Source organism: Lithobates pipiens, unplaced genomic scaffold (assembly GCF_037356315.1).
Source record: "Lithobates pipiens isolate NorthernLeopardFrog02 unplaced genomic scaffold, aLitPip1_a1.2 Scaffold_28, whole genome shotgun sequence".
NCBI classification, from domain to species: domain Eukaryota; kingdom Metazoa; phylum Chordata; class Amphibia; order Anura; family Ranidae; genus Lithobates; species Lithobates pipiens.
Window position 1 is genome coordinate 163,155,515 of NW_027507789.1, and position 11,338 is coordinate 163,166,852.

The window sequence follows — 11,338 nt, forward strand, 5'->3', positions numbered from 1 at the left end:
GATGGCTTTTGGCCGGGGGTTACCAGGCAATCTGGATGATTCCTAGATCTCCAGCTGCCAGGCTCCAATCTCCAGCTGCCTGCTGACTGACAGGATTGATGCCAGTATCACTGCTGTGAGGCAGAGTAGGGGCCAAGATATATTTGCTAAAGGAAGGGTTGTTTGTCTTCTCTCCCTTTTAAGTGCAGTTTATTGCGCCAGAAGACAGCAAGGAAAGGATCTACGTTATCAGAACAGACCTCCTTTTGGCACATACTAACATGACCAGAGATGCAAAAAAGGGTGCATCGATACTGAAAAAGACCTCTGCTGCAATGTAAGTGCATATAGAGTGGGGTAGCACCTCAGCCACAGAGCCCCCTCTCTCCCTCTAGCCCTCTTTCCTCCTTTAGAACCCCTGCACCCCTGAACCCTTTAGCTCCCTGTCCCCTTCAGGGCACTCCAAAGCCTTTCAGCGCTCTGCTCCTTTTAGAGTTAACCCCAGAGTCTCTCAGCTTCCTGACCCATTGAGAGTCCTTCTAAGAGCTCTTTCCCCCTAAGAGCTCCAGTCAGAACCTCCATACCTCACCCATAGTTGCCAACTGTCCCGAATTTCGCTGGACATTCCCGCGATTAGGACATTTGTCCCGAATTAATTTTGTCCCGGGAAATGTCCCGCGAAATTCGGTTTGTCCCGGGAAATTGAATTTCCCACTCTTTTGCCGCCGGCGACAATGTCTTTGCCGGCCACCATTTTTAAGAAGACCAGAAGTTGGTCTACACCTGTGGAGCCGCCCACCCCCGCTGCTAGTGTGTGTTTGTGTCAGTGTAAAGGGCAGCGCCACAGTTAAATGTCTGCGCGCGGCAACGGCGGCCAGTCTGTCAATGTGGATGTCAGGGCGGGGGCCAGTCGGATGTCGGGGGCCAGTGACAGTCATGGTATGTGGATGACGGGGGCCAGTCTGTGAATGTGGGGGCCAGTGGTATGTCGGGGGCCAGTCTGTGGATGTGGGGGGCCAGTCTGTGGATGTGGGGGTCAGTCTGTGAATGTGGGGGGCCAGTCTGTGAATTTGGGGGCCAGTCTGTGCATGTGGGGGCCAGTCTGTGGATGTGGGGGCCAGTCTGTGGATGTGGGGGACCAGTCTGTGGATGTGGGGGCCAGTCAGCAGATGTGGGGGCCAGTCTGCGGATGTGGGGGGCCAGTCTGCGGATGTGGGGGGCCAGTCTGCGGATGTAGGGGCCAGTCTGCGGATGTGGGGGGCCAGTCTGCGGATGTCGGGGGCCAGTCTGCGGATGTCGGGGGCCAGTCTGTGGATGTGGGGGGCCAGTTGTATGTCGGGGGCCAGTCTGTGGATGTTGGGGGCCAGTGGTATGTCGGGGGCCAGTCTGAAGATGTGGGGGCCGGTCTGTGGAGTATGTGGGGGCAGGTCTGTGCAGGATGTGGGGGGGCGGTCTGTGGATGTCAGAGGGGCACCAGATGTAAGGAGGGGCTCCGCTGATGGACACATATGTGAGGAAGGTACCTCTGATGGGGCACCTGATGTAAGGACAGACTCCGCTTGGGACACCTGATGGCAGGCAACGTGGCTAGTGACGCACGCATGGCTACCACTGATTCTGCATTATGGTGAGTTGAATGATTTCATTTCATATTACAATGTAATAATAGAAATAATGCGCTTCAATCATCCTGACACCATAACAATCATGGCGCCGGGATGATTGAAGCGCTAACACCAGGTATTTGGAGTATCTTTATCTGCTGATTGTCAAACTCTGGAAAACACATATTGCTATTGTGTTGTAGGATCGGGCAGCTGCTGTCCCTCCTTCCCCTCTCCCCCCTCCCTCCCTCTCTCCATCCCCCTCCCTCCCTCTCTCCATCCCCCTCCCTCCCTCTCTCCATCCCCTTCCCTCCCTCTCTCCATCCCCCTCCCTCCCTCTCTCTATCCCCCTCCTTTCCCTCTCCATCCCCCTCCTTTCCCTCTCCACCCCCCTCCTTTCCCTCTCCATCCCCCTCCTTTCCCTCTCCATCCCGCATTCATCTCAGACTCTAACCACACCCATTTGAGCCACGCCCCATGCAAGCCACACCCACTATTTTCCGTAAACCACGCCCGTTTTTCACGCCACATTTTTTTTTCTTTTTCTTTGCCACTCCTACAAATGCATGCCCCGCCCCCTAATTATACCACGACTCCGCCCACTGCCAAAAAAGTGTCCCGAATTTTGTTTTTACAATGTTGGGAACTATGCCTTACCCACCCATGCTGGGGCAGTCTTTCTCCCTCTGCCACCAGAGATGCTACACATTTTGTCTTCTTGTTGATTTTGGGGCATTTTTCCTCTGCCAATGTTAGCCCCATGCTTCATTGCAGCTTACTGCTTTTGAACCCTTCAATTTGAAGGCACTAAGCATGCTGCAACCATGGCCTCCATTTTATCATATTAGCCTGTTCCTTTCCTTGACCCCAGTTTATTTCCTGAAATGATTTGTATTAACACACGTTTGCAATAAAACATGATACAAAGTTGGATTTTATTGTGGAAGTGACTAACAGGAATTCCAGTGTCGCAGCTGAAGAGTTGTACAGTCAGTTAAGCGTTCACATTGTAAGTGAGAGTAGTGAGTGATGCAAGCAAAACCAATGAGTGCGTCCTCTAAAAAAAAGGCATTGTTGTGGTTTCTAAAAACCCAGCATTGCTCCATCTCCAACTTCCAGGTCCTGAAAAGGTTTGTGTGTCCAGGATAAGGGAGGAAGTTTACGTAAGGTATATGTTATGCAGATGATTTTCACTCACCTGTAGCTGATGTAACTGAGAATCCTCAAGTAATACAAGATTGCCCAGTAATGCACAGGTAGCCTACCCGTAATATTTTATAGATCACCTCAGATGTGAAAAATTGTGATAATCAATAGCAATTAACAGAGTGATTTTGGTGAAATTTACCTGAACCGCAAACAAATTTCACTCAATTAACTGCTCAGTCGAAAAAGATCAACTTTTTATGGCTTTTCTTTATGTAGAGTATGTGTTTTTATTTCATTTCATTTTTCATTTTCATTTAGTATTTTTTTTCCATTCAGTGTACTATTGCTTTAAATAATTAATGTTAGTTTTTTTTCTTTCTGTGCAAAAACTAAACTAAATTAATAAGGGGTAATGTCTTGTCGGGTCCAGGATAGGTGAACGGAGATTGTAACCTTCAGGAGACATTTAAAGCCCATTGCCCTGTTACAAACCACCTTCATTTCCAACTTTCTCATTGAATCCAATACAATTTTGCACGCATAGCAACGCTTTTCCCCAATATACAAATTTTTATCAAAATTATGGAGAAATGTCACCTTTCAATTAGTCATGCAGCTCACATGGCTTAACATCACTTGCAGAGTTTAGGCCTAATATACAGTGCATCCGGAAAGTATTCACAGCGCTTAACTTTTTCCACATTTTGTTATCTTACAGCCTTATTCCAAAACTGATTAAATTCGTTATTTTCCTCAAAATTCTACAAACAATACCCCATAATGACAACGTGAAAGAAGTTTGTTTGAAATCTTTGCAAATTTATTAAAAAATAAATAACAAAATGAATGACATGTACATAAGTATTTACAGGCTTTGCTCAATACTTTGTTGAAGCACCTTTGGCACCAATTACAGCCTCGGGTCTTTTTAAATATGATGCTAGAATCTTGGCACACCTATTTTTGGGCAGTTTCTTCTTTTTGGCTATCTTTGTTGCAGGACCTCTCAAGCTCCATCATGTTTGATGAGGAGTGATAGCACACAGCCATTTTAGATCTCTCCAGAGATGTTCAATCAGGTTCAAGTCTGGGCTCAAGGACACTCACAGAGTTGTCCCGTAGCCACTCCTTTGTTATCTTGGCTGTGTGCTTGGGGTCGTTGTCCTTTTGGAATATGAACTTCCACCCCAGAGGTCCAGAGCGCCCCCCGGAGCAGGTTTTCATCAAGGATGTGTGTACATCGCTGCATTCATCTTTCCTTCGATCCTGACTAGTCTTCGAGTTCCTGCCGCTGAAAAACATCCCCACAGTATGATGCTGCCACCACCATGCTTCACTGTAGGTATGGTATTGGCAAGGGGATGAGCGGTGCCTGGTTTCCTTCAGACATGATGTTTGCCATTCAGGCCAAAGCATTACATCTTTGTTACATCAGACCAGATAATTTAATTTCTCATGGTCTGAGAGTCCTTCAGGTGCCTTTTGGCAAACAGGCAGGCTGTCATGTGCATTTTACTGAGCAGTGACTTCCGTCTGGTCACTCTACCATACAGGCCTGATTGGTGGAGTGCTGCAGATATGGTTGTTCTTCTGGTAGGTTCTTCTCTCTCCACAGAGAAATACTGGAGCTCTGTCAGAGTGACCATTGCGTACTTGGTCGCCTCCTTGACTAAGGCTTTTTTCCCCCGATTGCTTAGTTTGGCTGGGTGGCCTGCTCTAGGAAGAGTCCTGGTGGTTCCAAACATCTTCCATTTACAGATGACGGAGGCTGCTGTGCTCATTGGGACCTTTATTGCTGAAATTTTCTGTACCCTTCCCCAGGTCTGTGCCTGTCTCGGAAGTCTACAGACAATTCTTCAGACTTCATGGCTTGTTTGTGCTCTGACATGCACTGTTAACTATGGGACCTTATATCGACCAGTGTGTGCCTTTCCAAATCCTGTCCTAGCAACTTAATTTGCCACAGGTGGACTCCAATCAACTTGTAGAAAATCTCAAGGATGATAAGTGGGAACAGGATGCACCTGAGCTCAATTTTGAGTGTCATGGCAAAGGCTGTGAATACTTATGTACATGTGATTTTTTTTGTTTTTTATTTTTAATAAATTTGCAAAGAATTCAAAGAAACTTTTTTCACATTGTCATTATGGGGTATTTTTTGTTGAATTTTGAGGAAAATAATGAATTGAATCCATTTTGCACTAAGGTTGTCACATAACAAAATGTGGAAAAAGTGAAGTGCTATGAATACTTTCCAGATGCACTGTAAATCCTCCAGCGGTATATGCATCTATATGGAGCCTGTCCCTATTCTAAATTTAGTACTGCTTGGCTGTAGTCCACCTCAGCTTCTGCTTTCTACAGTTTTTCTAACTTGTTAACGTCATTGTTTGCTTCTGCCTGTTGTTGGGAAATCCCTGGCAATAGTGGGTGAGGATGCAATAGCCTGAAGCCTAGTACACAATGGTATTATCGGACGAATGATAGTCCATTTTTTTTTTCATGCTAATCTCCATATCGAAAATGAATAGGTTACTAAAATACAAAAATTCTGAAGTGATGCAATGTGTTTGTATTGTATTTTCAGATGAAAACTGTACTAATAAACAAAAATCGTACGATCTGGAATCGTATGAGAAATATTATTGTGTTTGGCCCTTTCGATTAGATTATCGTACGTTCGCTTCAAAAGTTTTATTTTTTGTACGAAATTCTGATTGGGTGTACGGGGCTTGAGTGAGGCCCTATTTACACCTCAGTGTTTTGTAGCTTGAAACAACTCCACTACAAGTCGCAGACTAGTGTGATCTCAGACATCGCATGTGATTCACACCCGCAAAGCAGGTGCCGATCACATGCGATGTCTGAGCAATGCGAGTTCAGCCATACAGTTGTATGGCTGAACTTGCATTGGTTTCGCACAGAAAAAGATGCAGGGACTGTACGAATCCACAGTTCACACTGCGATCTGTGAACCGTTCTGTGGGTGTCATTAACAATGCATTGACACCCGCAACGGTTTGCAGAGGGCAGTGTGAACTGCCTGCAGGAGAGAAGCAATGCAGGAACCGCATCGCACTAGTCTGAACCTAGGCTCAAGCTCAAAAAAGTTTTGAAACTTTTTTGTAGCTTGAATTGGGCAGATTGGTGTGTTTTCAAAGAGTTTTTTGTTCCATAGAAATGCATAGAAATGCTTGATTTACACGTTTGTGAGGATTTTAGTGCATTTTGTTGCACGTTTCCGAGCATTTTTCTGCTCAAATACAATGATTAAATAAAACTAAATAATAATTAATAAATAAAATACATAAATAAATAATAATAATCAAAATTAATATAAAAATAATGAAATAATGATAAAAATAAAATTACCCTAACCCTAAATTAACCCTTAGTAATAACCCCTAACTTTAATATTAACCCCTAATCCTAACTCCTAACCTTAATATTAACTCCTAATATAACAAAATAAAAAAATAAAAAATTTTATTAACCCCTAACCAAAACCTTTAAACTCTAACCCCTTACAAAAAAAGTAAAAACATTTATAAATAAATAATAATAATAATAAATAAAATAAAAGTGGATGAAAAGCATCTGAATAGCAAAGTAAATGCTTGAACACTGTGGGATGTCTACATATAGCTATGGTGCTAAGCAAATACATCAATAACAATATAAATAGGTAATACTATCTAAAAAAAATATATTAAATTGTGAATAGTTAATACAATCTGAATTAATACAGTAAAATAATTAAAGCCATCCACAATAAAAACATCCCACATGTGCTACATGTGAAGAACTTCCAAGTCCAGTGTAATAAAGGGATAATAAATCGGCAAAATCCAGGATATGCTTCAATGCCAACCACACTGAATTCCGATTACCTTTTTTGAAATATGAAAATCAAACTGGTATAATTTTCTCCTTACTTGCTCAAAAATGTCCCCATTATGGAAAGCACACAGAACAGGAGAGACTCATAGCGTAAAATTGAGGTGACAACCCAGATGTCTTCGGGCAGCATGCAACCTAAACACCTTTGACAGGTCCATAGTGCATTTTGATCCTGTGCTACTGACAAAAGTGTACATAGCACAGGGCCAGGTACTTGATATCTAATTCGAACTACAAATTTCCTGCAAGGAACTGGCCACTGAGGTCAAATGCTGGCTACTGGACCATTTCCTGCTTGTTTGGAATTTCCTATATTGCACAATGTGACTCCCATCCATCATTGCCCCCTGGGAGTTAAACATGTAGTGTATGGCTCTCCTGGACAAAGCAAGCTGATTAGGAGAATCATAAATCTATTTACTTTCCTGAATTGCTTTACTTTGTTGTTGAATTTTTCTTGTAATTGTTGGTAGGGCAGAGATATGGCAAAGATTTATGTTTCCTGTGTACCAAACATAAACAAGAATTGATTTATTAGACATTGATGTTAGAAGGATTACATTTATTTCTGACTTCCAATTTACTTTCAGTTTTTTTTTTTTTTGTGCTTACACAGTACATTGAACCACTGCGCCTGCTTCCACCCTAATAGTGGCCACACAGGCTTCGATCCATATATCCAATCCATGTGTGATTTAAACAAAACAATATAATCCACAAACAATCGAACAGCCGTAACTTAGTCACGACCGCCTTAGCTCCTACCTAACTGAAAACAACCTTCTTGACCACTTACAGTCTGGCTTTTGCTCACAGTACTCCACAGAAACTTTCTTACGTAAACTCACTTTACTAACTGCTAAAACCCATGACCACTACTCCATACTCTTACTACTAGGCCTCTATGCAGCCCTTGATACTGTTGACCACCTGCTCTTTCTCAATAAACTCCACTCACTTTGCCTCCAAGATTCTGCTCTATTGTGGTTCTCCTCCTGCCTATAACAGTGTTCCTTTGGTGTTAAATACAACTCTGCCTCCTCCTCTCCACTTCTTCTTTCTGTAAGGGTCCCCTAAGGCTCTGTTCTTGGACCGCTTCTCTTCTCTATTTACACGTCCTCCCTTGGACACTTGATAACCTCCCATGGCTTCCAATACTATCTCTACGCCGATGACACCCAAATCTATCTCTCAACTCCTCAACTCACGCCTTCAGCCTCCTCTCGCATTATTGATGCATTCAGCATGGATATCACACCACTTTCTTAAACTAAATCTCTCTAAAACCAAGCTGATGATAATTCCCCCCCACACATGACTTTTCCATCAAAATCAATAATGCAACCATCAATCCCTCCCCTCACGACCACTGTACTAGGTGTAATCCTAGATTCTGACCAGTTGAGAATGAGGATCATACTTTATTGCTCACCTCATTGGGATATGCTTTGGAAAAGCAGATCCTGACTTGGTGGCATATTTGTACTTTTGAACACTACTTAAAGGGCGAAATTATCATAAGGAGCCTCAGGTGGGAGGTTACCCCACTGGATGGACTACCGTATATACTCGAGTATAAGCCGAGATTTTCAGCCTCTTTTTTGAGGCTGAAAGTGCCCCCCTCGGCTTATACTCGAGTCATCGCTGTCTGCCTGCTCGATCAGCGTGTCGAGCAGACAGACAGCGGCCATTCTATAATTCAAAAGCCGCGCCTCCGGCTCCGCCTTCGCCTGTGATAGGCGGAACACTGAATTTCCCAGCAGCCTGTGTTCCGCCTATCACGGACATCGTCTCATCCTCGTACTACGGACACAGGCTGCTGGGAAATTCAGTGTTCCGCCTATCACAGGCGAAGGCGGAGGCGCGGCTTTTGAATTTTACAATGGCCGCCGAGGCGCCGACGAAGAGCGGCGATCCTGGCAAGGCACGGGACGGAGGCAAGGCAAGGCACGGCACGGCACGGGACGGGACGGAGGCAAGGCACGACACGGGACGGAGGCAAGGCACGGCACGGGACGGAGGCAAGGAGGCAAGGCACGGGACGGAGGCTCGGGACGGAGGCTCGGGACACAGGTAGGCTGGACACACACACACACACACACACACACACACACACACACACACACACACACATGGACACACACACACAGGGATGGATGGATGGAGACACACACACACAGGGATGGATGGATACACACACACACAGGGATGGATGGATGGATGGAGACACACACACACAGGGATGGATGGATGGATGGAGACACACACACACAGGGATGGATGGATGGATGGAGACACACACACACACAGGGATGGATGGATGGATGGACACACACACACACAGGGATGGATGGATGGATGGACACACACACACACAGGGATGGATGGATGGATGGACACACACACACACAGGGATGGATGGACGGACACACAGGGATGGACGGACACACAGGGATGGACGGACACACAGGGATGGACGGACACACACACAGGGATGGACAGGCATGTCTCACCCTCGGCTTATACACGAGTCAATAAGTTTGCCAGTTTTTTTGGGGGTAAATTGGGGGCCTCGGCTTATATTCGGGTCGGCCTATACTCGAGTATATACGGTAAATGATGAGGCTTCTATGACTGAGTGGTGTGATTTTTTTAATGCTGTTGGTTTAAACTTCAGGAACTGGTATTTATAAGGAAAAAACAAAAAGCAAAGTTAAGATTATAGAATTACAAATCAAATTCGATCCCATTAAAGATACATAGCAGGCAATTCATTTGAAATAAAAAAAATAGCTGGAAAAAGTTGAGACACGCAGAAAAAGAACGTTTCACAGAGATATGGGAGATTTTAAAAATAAGTCAATTTATCTTTGGCAAAACACTAACGCAGTATTATTAGATGCAGGTGTAAAGCTAGAATTAGCTCCCCCACCATCTAGAAATATATCCAATAAGGTTACGGAAACAATGAAAACACAGGAGAAGGCGCCAGGATGGGGCAATATACCCCAACCTCTAGCACAAAGAGGCAGAGGAGGTCAGAGGGGGAGGAGAGGCAGAAAAAAATGAAAATTACAATGCATATCCTAACCAATGGCAACAGCAGAATACAGCCTAGGAAACCACCTAGAAATCAGTATTAAAGATGTGATGATGACAACCAATATAGCTCATAACCCATTAACCCTTTGGAAGAATGTTATTTTAAACCACCAGTCAATCAATACCCTTTGAAAAAGTCACAAGAGCTGTGACGCAACGTGTCAGAGAGGAGCCAGGTGTCACGATCGTTACCTCCGGTCGTGGCCTAGACCGGAAGAACTGTTGTTTACGAACGCACTGAATACTGCCTAACTAAGTGTTTTTATACAATACTATTAAAGTTTATTATACATACTACACATCTGAGCCCCCTTTCTTCTCTCCCCCAGGTATTATATGAATATGGATATGGATGATCTATATTGGTGTATGACGGGCTGAACTCGGAGTGGTGGATAAGAAATTAATAGCCAGCATCCTACCTAGCGATATTGGAGGAGTGGATCTTACCCAATTTTGATTATACAGTGGTGTATGGCCCCTAGTGGCCTTCCCTGGAGGTGAGAGGCTGGGGGAAACAAGGGACGCACCCCGGATCACCTGTGAACACAAACATCGGGTGTTTTTTTGCACTGGTTTGAAGTGGATTGCACTTTTAATAGAACTTTGGGACTGTATACTATTATTAATTATTTTTACTCACATTATGAATTCGTAAATGATTAATTTGTGAATTATAGGTTGAATAATTAGTGGACACACAAACTTTTTGCATATCATTGAATATATTTCTAGTATATTTGCACTTTACTGCTTACTGTGTGTGTGTACATCTATTTGAGCTGCTTTTGCACGTATTTGCACTTTATTTCACCATTTGCACTTTATTATAGAAGTTAAGGATTATTGAATAATTTTATTGTTTTTTTATTGTATTTTTTATTATTACAAGTAAGGTAGCACCACATAACATTATCTAATACTAGTCATATAACTGTGTTGAGATCACATAGTTATGTTGGCAGCTTCCTGACAACTTGCGATATTGATTGCTTGGGGAATTAGGATTTTGGTTGTGCGTGTTAGTACTCATATTTTTTATTTTCACATACCCTATCCCTACCTCTAATCGTTAGGAAACATTATATGATTATAATGCTGATAACACTCCAAAACAAGCAGGGTCTTTTTTAGGAAAAAGGGAGAGGTGGTCAGAGAGTCTGAGGAGAAAATCCTTGGAGAGGAAGTCCTCCAAAAACTGTCTAACATTCCAGGGATCAGTAATGGTGGAATCCACCTCAATGGGGAAGGCCTTGCAGCCCTTTAGAAACAACAAGCATAAAGGACACAGAGGCTGCAGAAGTGGACGGAGAATCCAACAAAAAAAGGAGACAGATTAGCGGAGATATACAGTATAACCTAGCTAAAGTAGAACTTACCTATAAGGAAATAAATATCTTAAATGCGGGATTAAAGTGTGCAGTTAACAAACCGATCAATATGTTTAATGTCTATATTGATGTGTAGAAATATATAAGGAAAATTAATATGAAAATATATTTTTTAGGAATCAAACCAGGCCCTACTAATAGAATTAACACCACATCAATCGGAATTGCTGGGGTTTAAAAATAGATCCTTATTTAATCTCCCACAACCTTCCA